General features: G+C 39.1%; 1 long non-coding RNA gene across 1 annotated transcript in view; it reads left to right on the top strand.

The window, feature by feature from the left end:
- Nucleotides 1-21,764, top strand: part of LOC123480151 (uncharacterized) — a 131,073-nt gene extending 109,309 nt beyond the window's left edge. Inside the window, exons 2-3 of the long non-coding RNA XR_008426123.1 lie at nt 10,401-10,451; nt 21,642-21,764. This is a non-coding gene — a long non-coding RNA (uncharacterized lncRNA). The remainder of the gene's footprint in view (nt 1-10,400; nt 10,452-21,641) is intronic.
- Nucleotides 21,765-22,044: the final 280 nt, after the last annotated feature.

Raw genomic sequence — 22,044 nt, 5'->3', positions numbered from 1 at the left:
TATTTATTTATTTTTAGAGAGAGGGGAAGGGAAGGAGAAAGAGAGGGAGAGAAACATCAGTGTGTGGTTGCCTCTCATGAGCCCCCCACCAGGGACCTGGCCCACAACCCAGGACTGACTGGGAATCAAACCGGCAACCGTTTGGTTTGCAGGCCGGCACTCAATCCACTGAGCTGCACCAGTCAGGGCACCTTCTCACTGTTTCATATGTTTAAAATGAAAAGGATTGGGAAAAGCTTAATATCCTTTACTTGGAAGTAGTATAAATTCTTAATACTAAAAAAAATGGTGTATGACCCATAGAGTATACAAAAATAGTTCTGCAGGGCCTTTTTCTTTCCCCATTTGTAAAATATTTCATACACACGCACTCATGATAAACATTATATATGCCTTTGGGTTTTTTCTCCAAGAAATCCTGTTTATAACCACACTGCTTTTGAAGGTAAATAATAATACAATTTTGGCCTTTATGATTCAAACACCAGTAACATCCTTTCCGGGGCCTTTTCACAGTTTGTCTAATTCTCTGTCACCCTCACCATCTTAGCTAGTGGCTTGCTGTCTGTGTCCACGAGAGAGGAGCAGCAGTACCATTATAGGGTTCCCTAACAAAAGACTTCCACAATAATTTTCTAGCATCTTGGAGATTGACAAGTCCTCTCCTGTTTCTCAAGCCCATCCCCCCCGCCCCCCCTCCCCCGTATTCCCAGTGATTTCTTTTCTTATACACCAGAAAGAAGGCACCTTGCTGAGTGGTGACCTCTCTGGCTGCACGGGTACCTGCTAGAAACAACAGGCCTCACGTGCCTCAGCCACTCCCTGATGTGTTGGGGTCGGAGTGATGGTTTCTGTGTGATATACTGGGCTACTTGGAGCTGCCTTAAAAAAAATCAATCCATATTAAAAATAAAAGTTCCTTTTGAAATTACTCTTCATATTTCCTTGAGGAGGTTGTGCCACAAACCAGCTAGAACTGCTCACAAGTGTCATATAATGAAACCATTGGGAGCCCACAGGCCAGGGAAGGAGAACGTGTCCTGAGTAATTGCAACATTTTTTGGCCTTCGGTTGATGAGTCTGTTTATCGGTAATTTCTGGTTTGTTTTCTTGCTGAGAAGACTGAAACGTTTCAAAGGGTTCCAAGATGTCTGTTTTAATCTTCGATGCAGTTTCTTTCAAACTGATAAGCATATATATTTTTTTCCTGAAAAGTATGGAAAATAATTGCCTACGAACTTATCATAAATAATTTGAGAAAAAGATTACACATTTTTAAAAGAGTATTGTCTTTAGAACAACAAAATAATTAGAGGAATTTCTGTGTAAAAAATCTGTTATTTCCGTTTTTAATTGGAGAGAATTCCTAGTTGTGCGTGTTTTTTGAACATATATGTTTATCACATGTCTATATGAGCATGCATGTTTATGTACATATTCTAACACACATACATACACTTCATTTTAAAAAAATGGTTTTGATGACATGCCTCACGTGACTTGGTCCGGATGTGAGATGCCAGGTGCGGTGGCTCATAGCGCATCCATGAGGTGGTTTGGGCAAACAGCCAAACAGGAGGGGGCGACTAGTGGGGAGCAGCTGTGTTGGTTTCCTGGGCCTGCCGGAGGATCTAACCCGTGTAAAGTTGTTGTGACGCTCTAACCACAGATAAGAGTTTGGCTGGGGTTTTTGTTCACCACCCTGTTAACATATGGGAACGTGAACGTCACTTCTCACGTGGACTCAAAGGATTAAGACAAATTTGAGGTAGGATTTGAGGAGTGTAGAAAAGCATATGTTCAGCCTTCACTTGAGTAAAGGAATGTTCCTATCAGCCTAAAGAATTAAGTTAAAAAAGAGAAGAGCCTCGTAATTGCACAGACTGATCAACTGGCTCATAGATTTTTGACGGGATTTAGGCGGTAATCAAGTCTCAACTCCTCCACCTGGCTCAAGGCCTCCCGTAAGCCAAACTCTCCGTGTTGACTCTACTTGAGCTCCTTCAGCTTTGTATTCTGATCAGATCTGCTCGAGTGAGATGCCTTTCTCTGCAGATAGCACTCATCTGCAGCCTCTGCCATGTGGGCACCCTGCAGAACGTCTTCTCTGTATCCAGACACTGTGGCCTCTGCCACGAGACCTTCCCAGGCATCCCATGATGCGAAGTGCATGGCTCGCTAAGTCGGACAGACCTGGGCTTAAATCCTAGCTCATCTGTTTATTTGCTACACAACACTGAGGTGGTTTAATTCCTCTGAACCACAGTCTCCCCTGTGTAAACCAAGGGTGATACCAATGATTGCTCCTATTTTAATTGAACCTTACCATTATAATTCTAGGTGTCATTTATCGAGAGTTCATGTGTCAATTAATCTAATCCTCATAATAATTAAGGTGAGTTACTTTAATACCCATTTCACAGATGACAAAACTGAGCCTAGAGAGAGTAAGAAATTTATCTTAGGTCATAGAGCTAGAAATTGACAGAGTTGGGATTCAAATCTGAAAAGTTTTTGTTTGTTTTATGATTCCTCCTTACCTTATAGTGAAGATTATAAATAATGCATACAAAGTATTTAGGTATAGCATGTACTTAATAAAGTTATTATCCATCTCTCTCGGTCTTGCTATCTTTTATTTATTTGCCTATAATGTCCATTTTGGCATTAGCTTTAGTTCTAAGTTTTTCAAGTTAATTCATGAGGGTTTCTTACATTTCTGAATGGCTGGCTTTGACCCTAAACAAAAGAGGAGGCTACTTGCGAGGCGTGACGCTTTTTGGGAGATGCTTTCCAAAATTCCTGTGTTCTTCCTCTGGGGTTGGCACAATGTCTTTTTAGTCTCTGATTCACACAGCATGTAAAAATGCAAAGTTACCCAAGAATACTCTGAATGAAATACATTCGTTCAAACTAATATTTATTGAGTATCCAATTGGTATGAGAAACTGTTTTAGGCAGCGGGCATGTAAGTAAGATGAATTTTCTTTCAGTCTGATAATTCTAACTCGGTGCGAGGAGGGGACTAACTGCCTCGAGCTGCTTTGTCTGATGCGGTGCCACGCGTGGCTTTTGGCTACTGGGCACTTGAAATGCGGCTAGTCCATGTTACAATGTACTGTAACAGTAAAATACACTCTGGATTTCAAGGACTTAGTATAAAAATAATGCATACTGTCTGATTAGTGATATTTGTAATGATTACATGTGGAAATGAGAATATTTTGTTTATATTGGATTAAATAAAATACATCATTAAAATAAATTTCATCTATTTCTCTAAATGTGGCTGCTAGAAACTTTAATGTTCCACGTATGGCTCACATTGTGGCTCATATTGTATTTCTGTTGGACAGCGCTGGCCTGGAGTGACTGGGGGGTGTTTTCAGGACTGAGTTAGAAATCACCATTATGTATGTATGTATTGCATTTAAAAAATGGAATCATGCTGTGAATAACCGGCTTGTAGCTATGTTTTTTCCCACTCAGTAATATATATGAATGTCATTCCATGGTTGGATGGTAGTGCATTATGTGGATGGAGGATAATTTGTTTAACTTGAACCTGTAAACAGTTGTGCCCTTGGATAAGCTGGAAGGAGTAGGACTAGAATGTTGGTGTAGAATGCAGGATGTTGTAATCAGAGGGGACGTAGGAGTTTCTGGGTCAAATGGTGCATTTGTGGGATGAGCAAACAGGGTGACTGATGAGGAATCCTTCTTATGACTCTGAGCCAACGCTCGAGTGTTACCAGGTACCATGCTCTGTTCTGAGACTCTTCTGCGTTATCTTCATAGTCTTCACGACAACTTACACGGTAGACACTATTGTTATTTCTATTCAACAAATGAAGAAATTGAGGCTTAGGGGAGGCCACACAGCCAGTTAGTGGTAGAACTGGGACTGGAACCAAGTCCATTTTATTTCAGTCAGAGCTTTGAACTATTGTCCCTGAAGTCCCCAGATTTTTAAATTTAACAAAGTAATTATTTTTAAATGGAAAAAACATGAATCTCTCACATTTTCTTTTAGCAATAAAATATTAAAGAAAAATAAAAAATATAGCCATCATTTCATAAAGATAAGGATATTAAAATTTTTTAAATGAATAAATGTAGTTTTATTTAAAAAGATCCTCACCTCATTGCCTATATTTTTCAGACTTTACCATAGAGTGGCCAAAACAGGGGCACAGACAGGGCTGAGCGGGGCCAGCGTTAGGTTCTGTGTTGGGGCCGGAAATGTGTGAGACTCCGCGGGAGGAATGCAGTGCGTGCAATCAGCTGTTGAACCGTAATCAGGCCAGACCCCTCCGCACGTTCTTCACGTGATGGGAAGAAGTGCCAGCCCTTGTCGTCGTTGTCCTGGTTAGTGTAACACCCTCCACTCCACGGGCACATTATTGTACCTCTTCGGTTTGGGGCAGCCTTGCCCATTATTTATCGTTCAGCCCTGGAAATGGACCATTGTTTTTTTCTCTATTTTAGTTGCTCTACAATGATGTAAAGCATCAAGGCGGCGTCCATTGACCTTTAAGAAGCTGGCTCCATTGCACAGCCTATGTATTTTTTAAAAAGACTTTATTTATTTTTAGAGAGAGGGGAAAGGAGGGAGAAAGAGAGAGAGAGAAACATTAACGTGTGGTTGCCTCTCATGTGCCCCTCACTGGGGACCCAGCCTGCAACCCAGGCATGTGCTCCAACTGGGAATCGAACCAGCGACCTTTTGGTTTGTAGGCCAGCACTCAATCCACTGAGTCACACCAGCCAGAGCAACACATCCTATGTATTTTGTAGCATACTGCTAAGCTGGACATGCTGCTCTGCTGTCACTGTGTCAACTCTGCTTTTCTATATGGTGGCATCTCCTTGCTCTGCTCTCTTATGCCAGCCAAGTAATTCAAAGCTTCCAATGTAAATACAACTCCTCTATAGCTTGATGCTTCATCAACTTGAAGGTTTCCTAGAGACTGTAGGTTTAAGTTGGTATGATATAGATTATGTTATTCTCTTTCTAATAATGTATCATGTCAGCACATCATTCATCTTTAATGATTATTAAATGGCAAGTATCTTGAAAGGATTTTTAGTTTCTCTGGAGAAAAGTAAACTACAAATGTTATTGTCAATAAGCTTGGTATTGCTGTTGTTTTGTGTTGACTTTTGTTCAGATAGGACTAATACCTAGTGACTTTGGATAAGGTAAAAAAGCAAAAATGACCCAGGCTAAATATCAGAAGAAGCCTGTACACTATTCAAAATAAAACTCAAATGAAAAATTAAGGATAGCTGAGAAAAGGAGGAATGGCATTAGAATGTGACCCTGTATCAGTGCCGGTGAAAAGCATGCACTAGAATGGAAATAAAATATTTGTTAATCTTATTAATTACAAAATGAAAGTTTGTTTTTATATTTTATGTTTTTATTCATAAAAATGTTTAGTCAATTTTAGATAGTTGATTTCTTACTGGAGATCTCCATTCAATTGCACATTGAATATAATAACTGTCGAATGATGCCAATATTTTAATCTTTCTCCATTTGGGAAATTGGAGTTCTAGTCCCCATTTTTCCATAACTACTTTTTAATTGATGAAGGAAATTTTTCTTTTATCCCAGGGTTACTAACCTTCCTCAGCCTTTTGTGTATTCCCCAATCAAAAGGTTTTTGATTATCTAAAGAAATGACACCCACTGGTTTGCCTTTATAGATCATTTTGTTACCTCTTTCAAAGCATCTTAACAGGTTGGGGAGCCCAGATTTACCCTAACAAAAGCCGGGCTGGTCGCTCCCTTTTGTAACCTCCTTCTCTAAGCAATTTATAACTTTCCCTTTAGTGCACGGCTGAGTTGGTTATACTGGGATCCGTGAGCAGCAGTGGGGGGTCCTGGATTGTTTCCAGAGGTCATCAGAGGATCTTTCTAGAAAATTATGGCAATGCTGAAATTTCTTGGCTCCCAGAGGGTAAAGAGAAAAACTTCTTCTTTTTTAAACCCTGTTGATTTCTGCCGGTTACTTAATCTTTTTAATGATTTTCAACTGTTAGAAGTATAGACTGTGTCTGGAGTTATCTTAGGTTTAGGGTAGCTGTGTAATGAGATCTAGAGGAAAGCTCAAATGAAGGGGATTGGTGAGGGGGCAGGGGTGGTGACTTTAGGGCACAGCCTTGAGGGGAGAGGTGAGAAATCTTTAGAATTTTAAATTCTTAAAATATTTTTGAGCTTTATTTTTAAAAGAAATTTTGAAGTTAAAATTGTAGAAATTGTTAGACTGAATGAAGGCAAAATTCATGCTATTGATGAGCAAAAAAAAATGTGCAATGTAGCAATTTATTCCTTTATTTTTTTCTCTAGTACACATGTGACACCCAAGTACTTTCTCTTTGAAAATATCTTAAAACAGAAGCGGGAGGGTGAAAATTACTCATCTTCCGTTCCTGTTCTTAAAGGAAGCGGTCGCCATCAGTTTGAGGTATAGTCCCTCTGTCCTTTTCCTATTAATTTACGTACACATATACCATACAGATAATAGAGAATATATGTTTTTATATAACGGATTCCGTACTATATAAACTATTTTTTCACTTTCTTTTCTCACTTTGAATATGTCTCGGAATCTTGACACATATATCTACTATATTCTTTTTAATGGCCATAAATATTTTGTAGCACAGATATTCCAAAAACTGTACTACTAATGTCCGGTTGATAGACATCACTTATGTGTATACATTTTGGTTATTATAAATAGTGTAATAAACACACTTGCCCAAATATCTCTGTACAGGAATGAGTCTCTGTAGAAGAATTTCCTGGAAGTGGAGTAGCTGGCCTCATACACTCTCAACTATTAGGACCATACAGAAACACCCCTCTAACAGATATGCCTCCCCGCCTGATCCATTGCCCACACAGCACACAGAAAGTTATTTCTGAAAATGTAAACCATGTTGCTTTACTGCATGAAATGCTTCGAAGACTCCCTCTTGTTTCAGGATAATGACGCAACTCCTAGAGGGGGTTGTGAAGTTCTGTCTCTGGCCGCAGCTGACCCCCCAGCTCATTCCTCATGTTTTCTGTGTTCCAGCCAAATGAAGCTACTTGTAGTCCTCTGATTTCCTCAGCCTCTCTTTCACACACAGGTAGGTATTTATATCACAACTCTCTCTGGGTGGACATCCCTCCCAACTCCCAAATCTTACTCATCTTCAGAGCTCAGCTTGAAAGTAATTTTTTTCTAGGAAGCTTTCCCCAAACCACTCCAAACTCCATCGGGCACCCCTACCCCAGGCACACACACGCACACACATTCCTGAGTGAGATGTCCCCGAACATGTCCCCTCATAGTACTACATTCTCCACATTGTGGTGAAATTCCTAACTGATGTGAATCACCCACAAACCCCCTGTAGATTTATGTCTATCATACTGCTCAGTGATAATTAATGTCCCTGGTGTTGCATCAGACATTGCAAGATCCTGAAGTCTCTCCTGACTTCCAAAGACCATTATTTCACAGAGCCGAGCTCAGGGTATGGCATTATAAAAGGCATTTCGCTCAGAAATGGGTGTTCTTAGGTGGCAATTGTCTGGCAATTCTGTCAAAAGTGAAAGTTGACACAGATTCACAGAATTGCAGCTCTGGAAGGGTGCTCAGAAATCATTAGTTTCTTGCTCCTTCAAGTGTGCTCCATGGACCGGCAGCAGCACATCACCAGAAAGCTTGTCAGAAATACCTCGTCCCTGACCTACTGAATCAGAACCTTCATTTTCATAAGCTGTCAGATGACTCCCTTGTACATTAAAGCATGAGAAACGCCACTTCAGTTCTCAGTCTGACTCTCTATTAAAATCATCCTGGGAGATTTTTACAAATATCAGTGCAAAGCACTACCTTTTAGAGTTTCTGATTCTGTTGGTCCAGGGAAGGGCCGGGCAGGACATCGCTGTTGAGGTTGCTGCTGCTTTTTAATGTTCCAAGTGATTCCAAATGGAATAGCTAACCCGTGACTCAGACCCTTCTTCTAATGGTTTTGATAAGGATGCTGTAGATTGAAGTTTAGTGGCTGAATTAGAGCCCATGTTTCCTTACAGTCTCTGCATAATCAGAAACCTTATGAATGATTTTCTAATTGCCAAACTCCATTTTTTTCCACAGGGAAGATTGAATTAAGTTGAGTTCCACGGCAAGAGGACAATAAATCAGATTTAGAAAATGTCCTTTGCTTTATCTCCCTCCCTGCACTTATCATCATCAAGCATTCTGTCAGATTAGACCCTGGACCACACTCAGGGTTTGGGGTCAAGTCATCAGCAGAGGAACTTCCAGGTTCACCCTCTGACGAGGAAGATGGGTCATACCCTCTTCATCACTGAACCTGCAATAAACGTATAAAACACAGCAGTCTAAGAATAGGCCCTTTTAGAGAAGACCACCTTCTAAACTCCAAGTTCCAAAGAAAGGCCGTAGTCTCAGGAAGCATAAATGAAACCCCAGATAATTTGGCACCTGCACCTGAAACCAGCAAGTTTGCTGCTGGGTTTTGGTTTCTAAAGAAAACTTTTGCCAGAGCTCGTATTTACTCCTCAAATGCTGCTGTTCTCAGCAATTGGAGATCAGCCCCCACCTCTGATGCAGGTGAGAATGTTTGCTGCTTCAACAAGCTGGTAATCCTAGGTGAAGAAGTAAGTGCTTAGAGCACTGGTTGGGAGGGTCTGGTGTCTTTTCCTTTGGAATGTGATATTATCACTAGATTAAGAGGCTAGACACCTGGTGAGGAAATATTAGCCTTATTCTGTCTGGGTGTTTTTGATGTCTTCCTGGATTACTGCTGGTTGGAGAATTTTCAGTTCTGTTAAAGATTACATGACCCCGAACTCCTCAGAAATAAAAATAAGAACCTAGAGGAGTAGAACCATGAAAAACATGCATTTACTAAGTGGAATCTCTAGAATGATGGTTTGCTTTATTTCTAAAGTTCATATTGATTAGGTAAAAGACATTTATCTGCAAATGCAAATTCCATGGTTGGGGTGAGGGGAGGCTTCAGACCAGCTATTTGTAAGATGTTTTACCTGGATTCCGTTTATCCTGCAGGTATACAAAAATGGCAAACTTTACCTTGTGGCCCCAAGAGCAATTATTGAAAGTTCTCAAGAATGGATGCAGATAAAAATGAACAGTGTACATGTGACCACAGAGAATATTATGTAGATCCAGAGGGACACTGATGGGAGATGTGTTTAGCCAAGCTCAGGAAGTTAAAGCCCCTGGAGGTGATTGAGTAGCAAATAGATACTCTCAAATGCTTGGACCAGTCTCGTAGGATTCTGGGCTCTGATACTTGAGGGAGACCGAAATCCAACTCCAACATTTGTGATTGATGACCTTTCATTTAAAAAATTCAGTGCAGAGAAAAAGAATTGCACTAAAAATGTAGAAGTGCCTTTGGTTTGTGCTTCACTACTTAACAATTTCTTTGAAGAATTGTTATGGAATCTTTTTCTAAAACTCCCACATATCCTTGTGGGGGAGTCAAAACCTGAATAGAAAAGAAAAAGAAAGAAAAAAAAATAATGTGGTACATAAAATTTCTCAAAACCTTAAAAAAATTAAGGCTGGTAGACTTTTGTTGTTTTTGTTAAACTTGCTTTTTAAATGAAATATTATAATTTCATAGAAAAATATAATATTACTAATGCCCAAGCACTCACTGTTAGCCTTCTGAGGATTTTATTATATTTGCTTTTAATTATTTTTTAAATAAATACACTTTACAGATAAAGGAAAAGTCCATTGTGTATCCTTCTGCTATTGCATTTACGACACTAGTGATTTTCAACCAGAGTGCCATAAGAATTTTTAAAACATGCAATACCTGACCATTTCAGAGACACAGACCTTTTTTCTCTTATACTGTCAAATAAAAAAAGTGGCAACAGCCAACACAACAATAGCTGACCTATGTGAATGAATCAAAATTATACCTACTTTTTGTCAGATTGGCAAAAAATATAGTATATTTTTTGGTGTGCTGCAGAATTTTAGTAATTATTTTATGCATGCCACCAGGTGAAAGGTTGAAAATCGCTATTCTATACTACAGTAATTTTATGCTTTTAGTACATATGTTTGTATCAATAATCATTAGGTAGGTTGTTTTGCATGATTTTAGAGTTTATATACACATGGTAATATATTGAATTTATCCTTGTATAAATGTTATTTCATTTGCTGCAAATTGTATCTGGGAGACTTTTTCCTACGTTGATTCACATAGTTCTACTTAGTTTATTTTATCTCATCAGTTGTATAAATATGACACAAGAGATCTATTCTATTAACGATGCAGTTGTGTAGTTTCTAATTAAAATCTTTCACAAGTTTCTTTGTGCATAGGTACGAAAAGTTCTCTGGAAATATACCAAGTCTGGAATTGCTGGGTGGAAGGTAAGCACTCTTCAATACTATTATACATTGTTAATGTTGCAGCACTTTTTAATCCAAAAGAGGTATATCATAATTTTGAATTCCAGGGATATAATTTAAAGCCCTTTAATAAGTCATAATATAACATGGATCTGAGCTCTATAGCTTGCATCTGGGATATAGGCTCAGCTCTGTGATCTAGGTACCCAATGTGGAAATTACATGTGACATGTTTTTTCTTTGTAACACAGTACTTGCATGCTTCTTCCCTCTCCCCAATCTTTTGACAGTAGCAGTAACAAAATGGTAGAATGCACCCGGTTAAAACATTTTCACCTTTAAAGTGACAGTTTCCAAAAAGTATTTCAAGTGAATTGGAATTATAGGCAAGGAACCTGTAAGATTACATTAGAGAGTATCAACTGAAGGACTTGTTCAGAAATAGCAAAGCCAGTTAGGCGGGAGATGTAGGGGAAAACTATGTTCCATTTAAAAGCTAAATTGTGGATTTCAGTTGTAGAAAACTCTAATACTAGTATATTACCAGCTAAAAATATTGTTTCTTTGGTTCTATCTCCTGAAAATTTAGGTTGCTGGGTTGGCAAAAAAGACCCAGAAGAGTCTTCAAAGTTCAATAAAATGTTCTCATCCTACAAACAGATAAATCAAGGTTTTCTTTTATATGTACTTTTCAGCAATATTTAGCTTAAAGTTTCCAGTATAGATAGATTTATTAGAATCCACTTCTTAAGTCAATTGAGCCTAAACCACATCCTATTAGTGACAATGTCAGTGAAGTAAAGGTGCTGAAGTTAGATGCTGAGAGAGAGGGGAGAGTTGTATTATTAACATCATGTGCTCCTGTTTTTCTGTATGTCTCTATTTCTCTAGCTCTTGTATTTCCAGGTCATGGAGGCGGGGCAGTTAGTAGAAGAGTCTTGGGCATTTGCTACCACTCTAGAAGAACTTGAAGGTCCTCACTGACTCAATACATGGTCAATAAATACATTCACAGATCTGTAATCCAAACTGTCTTCATCCATTCATAACTATGTTACTGATTCTTTTGTGAAAAGGTTACACTTGTCCTCCGTTAATATTGACTTAGAAGCTACTTGCAAAGGCATGTGTTGGGAAGATGGCAGTCTCTAAAGACAGGGCCTTGAAAGGAGTGCACTACTTGCTGGACTAGCCTGGAGTGTTCAGAAGAAGCCCCCATATTCCCAAGTCTACTCTTGCTCTCTTTCTTTACCCTTGGCTCCAATACTCCTTGCTGTTTCTTGCTTTAAAATAGGAAATAGTAATGTAATAACAACCCCACTTCTGGGACCCAGATCTTTTGCATATTATCCAATTTCCACTCTGGGCCTTATCTGAATATATCCCGACTTTACTCTGTCAAATGGAAATTGTGCCTTATAACAGTGCTTTTTTAATGGACTGAGTAGTTGTGACTTTGGCTGTGTCCTCAGTAATACGAAATTTGATGCTTTTTATAACTCATCACTTGTGGCCTAAGAGTATAGTTTACAGGTCTCAGAAACAGCAACCTTTTTGCCACCTGCTATTAGAGCAAAGGAAAACAACTGGTTGTATAGATGCTCTACCATTGTAAGGTGTCCTGTCTTTCCATCTGGAGCTCATATTGCTTCTTGACCCCTGAACATTCTCTGTTCGTTTTTTCTCTTAACAAGACTTTTAAATGCAAGTTCTCATAATCTGGACTTTATCTCATATCCATGTATTTAAAATCCTACCTATTCTTCAAAGTTAAGCTGAACTCCATCTTCTTCTTCAATCATTCCTTCAAGAGAGCAACTCACAGTTCCTACAGAGTCACAGTAGAACTTCTGCCTGGACATCTCAGTCAATTTGGTTGACATATTACAGTATCGTACAATGTTGTACTAGCAGTTTATGTTCTTTGATGTTCTTTCCCCAGTAGACTGTGACTATCTTGGGGTCAGAAGCCACGTATATTTTCTACTTCTCTCTCCTCTAGAAGTTGTAGCGGGATGCTGGGGCTGTAGTATTTTCTGAATTTAATTAATCTCTTCTTTGTCTTCATTGTAACTTGCCATGGGTTTATATCTTCTCTTTCCATGAGGTTATAAACATCTTAACAAAAACTGTGAGAATTTTTTAAAATATATTTATTGATTATGCTATTACAGTTGTCCCATTTCCCCCCCCTTACTCCACTCCATCCTGCCCACCCCCTCCCTCCCACATTCCCCCCCTATAGTTCATGTCCATGGGTCATACTTATAAATTCTTTGGCTTCTATATTTCCTACACTATTCTTACCCTCCCCCTGTCTATTTTCCACCTATCATTTATGCTACTTATTCTCTATACCTTTCCCCCCTCTCCCCCTCCCACTCCCCTGTTGATAACCCTCCATGTGATCTCCATTTCTGTGGTTCTGTTTCTGTTCTAGTTGTTTGCTTAGTTTGCTTTTGTTTTTGTTTTAGGTGTGGTCGTTAACTGTGAGTTTGCTGTCATTTTTACGGTTCATATTTTTGATCTTCTTTTTCTTAGGTAACTCCCTTTAACATTTCATATAATAAGGGCTTGGTGATGATGAACTCCTTTAACTTGACCTTATCTGAGAAGCACTTTATCTGCCCTTCCATTCTAAATGAAAGCTTTGCTGGATAGACCAATCTTGGATGTAGGTCCTTGCCTTTCATGACTTGGAATACTTCTTTCCAGCCCCTTCTTGCCTGTAAGGTCTCTTTTGAGAAATTAGTTGATAGTCTTATGGGAACCCCTTTGTAGGTAACTGTGTCCTTTTCTCTTGCTGCTTCTAAGATTCTCTCCTTCTGTTTAATCTTGGGGAATGTAATTATGATGTGCCTTGGGGTGTTCCTCCTTGGGTCCAGCTTCTTTGGGACTCTCTGAGCTTCCTGGACTTCATGGAAGTCTATTTCCTTTGCCAGATCAGGGAAGTTCTCCTTCATTATTTGTTCAAATAAGTTTTCGATTTTTTGTTCTTCCTCTTCTCCTTCTGGCACCCCTATAATTCGGATGTTGGAACATTTCAAGATGTCCTGGAGGTTCCTAAGCCTCTCCTCATTTTTCCGAATTCTTGTTTCTTCACTCTTTTCTGGTTGGATGTTTCTTTCTTCCTTCTGGTCCACACCATTGATTTGAGTCCCGGTTTCCTTCCCATCACTATTGGTTCCCTGTACATTTTCCTTTGCTTCTCTTAGCATAGCCTTCATTTTTTCAACTGATTCTGTGAGCTTCTTGATTACCAGTGTTTTGAACTGTGCATCTGATAGGTTGGCTATCTGTTCGCTGCTTAGTTGAATTATTTCTGGAGCTTTGAAGTGTTCTGTCATTTGGGCCATTTTTTTTTTGGTCTTGGTGCCTCTTTTACTTAAAGGGGGGGAGCTTTAGGTGTTCCCCAGGGCGGGGTAACGCTGGTCGCTGTGCTGTGATGCTGAGCCACGATGCTGTATGTGGGGGAGGGGCTGAGAGGGAGCAATGGCGCTCGCTCCACTCTCCACCGGATTTCAGTCACTCGCTGTGCTACCCACAATCAAATTGGGCCCCTCTGGCGCTGGTTCCCGAGTGGGTGGGCTTGTGCACACTCTAGGCCCCTGTGAGTCTCTCCAATGACCTCTCCTGTGAGGCTGAGAGTTTCTCCTGCTGCCACCCCAACCCCCACGGGTTTTTCCACTCAGAGGTTTGAGGCTTTATTTCATCGCGCTGGAGCCCTGGGTTACACGGTCTGCTTCGCTCCCCGCTGTTTGTCCCATTTATCTGTGCACGAATGTAGGGCCATAGGGTCTGTTTGTGGTCAGACTGCCCAACCCGTTCGTCCCACACTCCGCCAGTCTCGGTCCCGCCATGGCAACGCGAGTCCTCTCCGCCCCAGTGCCCATCTCCGCCCCTCCTACTGGTCTGGATGAATGTTTATTTTTTATCTCCTTGGTGTCGGACTTCCTTGTCATTCGATTTTCTGTCAGTTCTGGTTGTGCGAGGAGGTGCAGTGTGTCTACCTACGCCGCCATCTTGGTTCTCCCCAACTGTAATTAATATTTCTTGAGCAAATGAGAATATCATGCCTCTGAAAAAGGATGTGATTGGTTAGTTTAAAGGATTTTGCCATGGAAAAGGTGAACATCATAGCCTGTAATCTCTAATCTCAAGATAAATCAGTTCTTCAGGTTCCAGTGGCCATATTAGATCATTTCTATTCAAAGTGTACCAATGGACTATGGATAAATCTTTTCCATTATTTAATCTATAGCACCTTATGCAGTGCCTGGCACATGGTAGTCCATCAGTAAGTGATTATTGCATTGAAATTGAATAAATTCAATAGGTAGTTCAAACATTTATTGAGGTCTTACCACTTCCCTCCCATTATCTCCTTTAATCTTTATGAAAATTATTTGAAGAAGGTATTAGTATCATGATTTTATATATGATGGATCTAAAGCCCAGAGATATTAAAACATTGTCCATCTTCCCAGCTAGAAAGGGACAGAGATAGGATACAAAGTTCATTTTGCTTGGGTCCTCTAAACCCTAATCCTGTATCCTTTTCATATATCAGACTACCTTACTTTCAGGGATTTTATTCTGTTGTATGGGCCTTAGGTCAATTAATGTAATTCCAAGTCTATAGAGAAATCTCATACTGGACTCAAATCTTCCTGAACTTGGTAGAGGAGCCATTTCAAGGAATGACTTTCAAAAAAAAAAACAACTATTTTATATTGTTGAAGAACCTAAGACTGGTAGGGAAGAGACTTTTGACATGAAAAAGACAGATAAGTGAAGATCTATTGACAGTTTAATGAGAAATATTGCTCTTCATCAATTGTCTTTCCTTGATCCCACATCATAACTTTACATTTTTAAGCACTTTGTACTTAAGCACCTTTTTTCTGGGCTAGTTATTTGCCCATCTGACTGCCCAATAAAATTTACTCCTATGACAAAAATTTACACCCTATTCTTTACCTCCCCCTCAACCTCATGTAATCCATGAGATTATGTAGGAATCTGTGGACTTGTTTTAGAACTGGAAGGAAACTCACACATTAGTGAAGCTGAGTGACTTGATCAAGGTCACAGATTTAGCTAACCTCTCAGTTAAAGTGTAGACCTAAAATGGACCCAAGAGATCATCTAATTCAACCCCTTCATTTTTTTCAGAGAAGTTACCTTAACAAGTGCACACAATCCCAATACCTTTCAAGGTAAATACCCACAGTGACTTTCCACAATGACCTGGCTCCTAGTTGCGGAAGTGACTGATGTTTTGTTGCCTTTGTGCTAACTTAAGGTTAGATTCTTGAATATACCCAGACCCCTAACTATAGTGGACAGAATTGAATGTTCAGTGGCCTTTGGAAGCCTCGCCATGGAAACAAAGATTGGGATTTCTTCAGATTGGATTTCAGTGTTCTTCCTCTAGAGCAAATAAATTGAGGCTCCTGCAGGCATGGGTTCTGTCAGATGAGACTTTAAATTTCAAAGTAAAAGATTCTTCTCAGCAGGATATTAGAGTGTCGTGGTACACCATTAGGAAGGAATACAGCCTGTCCCAATTCTCTTGGCTGACCCTTTGAAAACCTTGACTGAGGGAAAAATCTCGTTCTTGGCCTCCTGTACTCATGGATGCTCTAAAGAAATGAAATTACTTTTTACAGCTGGTAGACATACATTGCTTCCAAAGAAAATATATCTAATTGTTGATCATTAATATAGAATAATAGAGAAGTGAAAATGTTAAAATACAGGTTTTTAAGCATAATAAAAAATATTCCTATGTTCAAACCCAAGAGCTCTAGAAAGTCAGTTCTGCCTCTGGGAAGTAATTTTTGTTGTGTAGAGGGAGGACCTGCTTTTGTAACTTAGAAAATGTAACAGTTGCTAGGTGGTCAGTTACAAGGGTGGGAGTAGAAAGTAAGGGGCTTATTTGTCCTTATTTCCAAGCTGACGCAACATGTTTTAAGTGGATGGTGTTCGGTTTCATTAAGTTAACAGCATCTCCTTGTGCTCTTTGATGCATCGCTCCAGTGCTTAGTAATTTAGTAACAGGTTGGAAATGGGCTTGGGGTAAAATGAGCTTCTGTTGCCATAGGGACAACTATCCACCTCTTATTTTTGAATTAGCATAGTAGCGGAAGGTGACATTTTGCCCCAGGGTTCAGGGGAAAATAAAGTTATAAATTATACCATGCATACAAACTTGTTGACTGTATAAGTCCTCTAGAATCTGCTCTTAAAGTACTACCTGATCAGAGATCGGTGTGTCCTAATCAACTCAGCGTGAGACCTGATAATTTTACATTTGTGCAAAAAGAAATATATGAATGTGTTTATGATGAAAATTACCTGTTCATACTTTCTGCTTCTGTAAGACTTGGCTTATCTGAGATGCAGATGAGCTGGTTTTCTAATCTTTTGAGGCATGCCATTAATTATTATTATCAATCTAAGGAGCTGAATGAAATCCTAGGCATAAAACAAATCAACTCCAGATTTAATATAGGGTGTATGATTTAACTTTTGTTTTATTTTGTCTGCTTTATATTAGTCTTAAAGAACTTCAGTGATTATGTCTCACTGAAATGCTGAAAGCATTGCCCTTATAAATATCTGGAATAGCTACCAGATGAGACAGTATACATACCATGTTTGTAAAAACCTTTAATAAATATTCACAGCAACAATTTCCAAATATGTCCTCACTACAAGAAGTGTGATTCAGTCAATAAAATTGACACAGTGGACACTAGAAGAGTTACTATGGTCTTTTTAGCCCCCACTGCAATTAGATCTCTGTAATGTCATTTAGGTCTTAGAAGTACATTGTTCCTTCGGTGTGTATGTTAGCTTTTGCATGTGTATGTATTGTAGTTAAAGACTAACCTCTGGTTAAGATCTAAAGTGAGTGAAGAATAGTTAGCAATCTCACATAGCAAGTTGCTATATAAGCTCCCCCCCAACAGTAATGATTTGTTGCAGTTTATAGTTTCTTGGGTAGAATATTTTAATGTAAGTATTCCAAAATGTTTTTAGGTATTCTTGAACACCAGAATGCTAGAAAGTACAGTAACTTTAAAAGTGCTAGAAAAGTCCATAATTTTGCTGCAATTTATGAAATGATGACAAATAGTATGGATTCTATTTCTTGGGATTGTAATCAATTTAGGTGGGGGAAGTAAGGGATAATAATCTATATGATAAGTAGCTCTCCATCAGTAAATGAGTGGATCAAAAAAACCCCTGTGATACGTTTACACAATAGAATACTACACAACAAAAAGAAAGAAGGAACTCCTACCCTTCAGGACAGCATGGATGGAACTGGAGAGCATTATTCTAAGTGAAATAAGCCAGGCAGGGAATGACAAATACCATAGATCTCACCTATAAGAGGAACCTAGTGAACAAAACAAACAAATGAGCAAAACAGAACCAGAGAGATGGAAATAAGGAACAAACTGACAGTGACCAGAGGGGTGGAGGGAGAGGGATAACGGGAGAAAGAAGGGGAAGGGTCTAGTCAAGGAACATGTATAAAGGACCCATGGACTACAGGGTGGGGATTGACTGAGGGACTGGAAGGGGTGTGGTGGTCAAAGCAGGGGAGAGCAAGGGGTGAAAATGGGGACAACTATAATTGAACAACAATAAAAAAATTAGAGTTTCACTTGCACTAATAAGCCTTTTTTTTATTCAAATGTTTTCTGGAAGGACTAGTTATTCCTTAAATTTCTTTAATTTACTCAGATTGAGTATTTTGAATGGGGAGGAGAAGTGGAGATTTTGACTGCATGGAGACTTGGTCAGGGTTGTGAGTGGTCAAAACAGTGGATAAGTTCTGGGTCATAAGGGATCAGAATCTTGCCCCTTCCCCAGACTCTTCTATTCCTGACCCCGCCCCAGCTCATGTCTCTTTTTCTTTACTCAGAGAATTTTTGGACTGCCTGATTCTTGGAGAGCTCTATAAACTCTTCTTCAGAATGCAAAGTCTCATTTTTTGCCAGAGATTTGAGAATTCACTCCTGAATATGAAATGCTCTTCTCAGGAAATAAAGCACAAAAGAAATTCTTCCCCCCACCCTTCATTTTCAAAGAGTTGTGATCAGAGTGAATAGAAGATTATCTAGAAGACAGTTCATGAACTTCCTAGCTGTTTTTACTTATTTATGAATCAGTTGATTGTTTCGTCCTTTTCACACATGAGTTGGTGGTGCTGGTTCACCTACCCTATTGATGAAAGTGTTCAAGAGGAAACTGAGAGGTCACTTGCTGGAGATGTTTGAGAGAGAGTTTAATCATCAGATGTTGGGTTGAGTTATGTTACCCTCGAGGCCTCTACCAACCTGAAGTCCTAGGAGAGGGATGGCAAATAAATTTCAAACAAGTGCACATTTGATCGATTGTGTCTTCATAATGTCCTTGGTTGAAAAGAATTCTGAGGCCATGCCCAAGCTCTTCAGGAGAAATGTTTGTGATCAATTAGTCAATGTTCACCTTTCTATATACAGCATGAGCATGTTTGACTGTGTTTGCCATTCCTGTCCTAGAAAATTCAATAAGTTGATTCTGACCTGCATTTTCATGTGAAACTGTTTTCATAGTTTTCTGTTCGTGTTCACTGACTACACCTTGAACTCATCCAGCTATTGTGTGTGACAAGCTGTTAGTCGGAAGAAAGAGAGAATAAGACAGCCTGGTTCAGCATAAAGCAGGCCTTAGAAAATAACTATTATATTTGTCATCAGCATCTCTCACATAAAGGGCAATGCTTTAAAAGTGGAGACACTCAGATTGGTATGAGGTAATTTGCTGCTATGGCTGTAATTAAAAGTGACAAAGGAATTGATATGTGATCTCACAAGGCACGGCAATGATAGACCTAAATGCACAATCCTCCATTTAAAACGACCTGTTGACTGTAGTGTAGTTAGTTTTGGGTTCGACTGGCTTTAAATCATTCTCAAGAAATTATAGCCCAGGTTTACATCTTAGATTAGTCAACCACAGGATTCCCCTATCAGGATACATAAAGTGAGACATTAGATGTATGTGATTTATATGAATTGCTGTTTGCCTGTGTCTGTGTGAAAGGCTGTCAAAAGGGATGTTGCCTTTAATCTAAAAGTACTCAGCTGTTGGCATTTTGGCACTGTCCCTACTCAGAAATGGAGATACAAGATTTAAGGTATTTCTGAGGAATTTTAAATAATTGCTAGAATCAATTTGAGTTCTTTAAAAACCTGTACATATTTTGGGAGTGAAAACAAAGAACTATTTATATAGATGATCCCTTGCCAAATTGGGCATGTGAAAGCTCATAAGAATTTGCTTATATACTTTAATATAGTGACTTAATGCCTTAAGAATATAGCTCCTTCAAATGCCTTAAATTTTAAGAGGGTTTTACTACCCATGTTTTCTTTTAAGAACGTGATGCATTTGGAACAATATAGTTGGGCAAATAATTCTTTAAGCATTACACTTGGCACCAAAGAGGAATTAAAATATAAGGTTTACAGATTGCGTGTGCTAATACATCAGCAAAGTTAGAGAGTGGAAAGATCAGTGCAGGTATTTTCTCCTGTGTCGGGCCGTCAGAGAGAGAATGCATTTCTCTAACTGTAATGGGCACATCAGTTCAGTTTGACTAATCTTAGCAAACAGAGGTAAATTAAAAACAGGTAGGAAGACCTTAGTCCCAGAGTGAGCTGAAGTCAGCAAAGTTCTCCAATAGTTGAGGGCAAAGCTGTGGATAAACAAGTGAGTTAAAGCCATTTCTTGTTATGTTATACGATGTGCTTTTCATATGGAATACATTTCTCCCGGCTGTCAGCAATAAGATAGTATTTGCCTTTACAAATAAACTACATACTTTCTTTTATCGGACAATAAAATTTCGCATTTCCCTGGTTGCAGTGACTGCCAGGCATCTCAGGACTATATTTAGTACTTAATTTCAGAAGTAATGTCATTCTAACTTCCTGGTATAATTATGTCTTTTTTCCTCATGATTTCTCTTCTACCTTAAAATAGTTGCTAGCTTACAAGTACTATAAAATTGTAAGTCACCTCAAATCATCTGTGGTACTATGAAGGGTTTAATTTCTATTTAAAATAAAAGTATGTAGTCATTGTTAAAATAATTTGTGTTTTGACCTTAAGATCTAAGGATGAATTTAGAAACTTGGGCTATTTGGATTGTGCAAATTGTTGTAAAGCCACAGTCAAATGGGGCAGGATTGTTGTGTTGAAATGTAAAAAATTGAAAAAAGCCTGGTGCATAATTTTTCTCCACGTACACAGAACACCACATGCATCTCCTCTCTTTCACGTGACATATTGCTATCCCTCCACCATGAGCCTTATGCCTGTCTATTCCACCTGTGTGAATGATCTTTGAAGATTTTCCTAAAACACAGTGAAAATTTTTTCTCAAACACTGCCTCCTCTTTGAAACCTCTGTCTATCTACCTCTCTTGCTAGATGCTCTCCAATTCCCACTGCATTCATTTTCCCCCATTAATATTCCTTTATCACTGTCACATTGTTGTTAAATATCTATATCCATGTTGTCTTCCCACCTATTACCTAGACCATTGCTTCTTAGTCTTAGCTTTGCATTGGAATCACTGGAGGGGGGCATATAAAAATACTGCTGTGTTAATCCCACCCCCAGAGATTCTGATTTGATCGGTATGAGATGAGGTCTGGGTAGCAAGAGTGTTGAAATCTTCCCAGGTGATTCTATCTGTAGCCACAATTGAGAAGATTAAGACCATCCTTATTTATTCCCTTCCAATTTAAGAACAGTAACTTGTATGTAATAGGTATTTAAAAAATATTCACTAATATGTCTGGCCTGGCAGCTGTTGGGGAATCTTTCATTCTGTCAGACACTCTTTAGAGAATATAATTATTTATCTCTTTTATTTATTGTTTTATAGAACATGCATGAACTGAGCAGCCTCTGTTAAGAAAAGAAGGTTGTGGAGTGGGAGCCCAGCTCTTGACCTGAATGAAAGGTCTAGGAGAGCTGTATACAGCCAAGGAGAGCTGTATACGAAAGTTCAAGTTACTCGCTTCTGTTGTACCACTGCTCTTATTTATTATGTGCCTACTGTGTGCCAGATACTGTTCCAGATGCTTTGAGTCTGTTAGCACACAATTGTTCATGGCACGACACTTTTTATATTCCAGTGAACAGAAGGGGAAGACAAGGCTGCGGCCACAGCTCTGAGGCCAACTTCATGCCCATGTGCGCCTGACTTGAACCCAGTGTTCTCTGCACACACTAGGCTACTATTAAAGGCCTTTGGTTTCTGTTGCTGTTTTGTATGTGTATGTTTAATAAAAATAATGATAAAAAGCTTATTTTCAGTCTTGTCTTTTTAAAGTGTCATTTCAATGGTTTAAAGACATAGTGTCCATCAAATGTCATTCAGTGGGATTTGTGCAATACTCCTGCAAATGTGCTATTTGATTGCAGTTGGTTACAAATCCTTTTAGAGCCTCCTTCTCTTTCAGAACCTGTACAAGACCTCAGCAAGGATGGATGGATGGAGTATGGCCAGTTTACTGGCTGACACAGTAGATGGAACTG

Source organism: Desmodus rotundus, chromosome 2, assembly GCF_022682495.2.
Source record: "Desmodus rotundus isolate HL8 chromosome 2, HLdesRot8A.1, whole genome shotgun sequence".
Classification (NCBI taxonomy): domain Eukaryota; kingdom Metazoa; phylum Chordata; class Mammalia; order Chiroptera; family Phyllostomidae; genus Desmodus; species Desmodus rotundus.
Note: the sequence above shows the minus strand (reverse complement) of the source record. Positions and strands in the feature narration are given on the sequence as shown.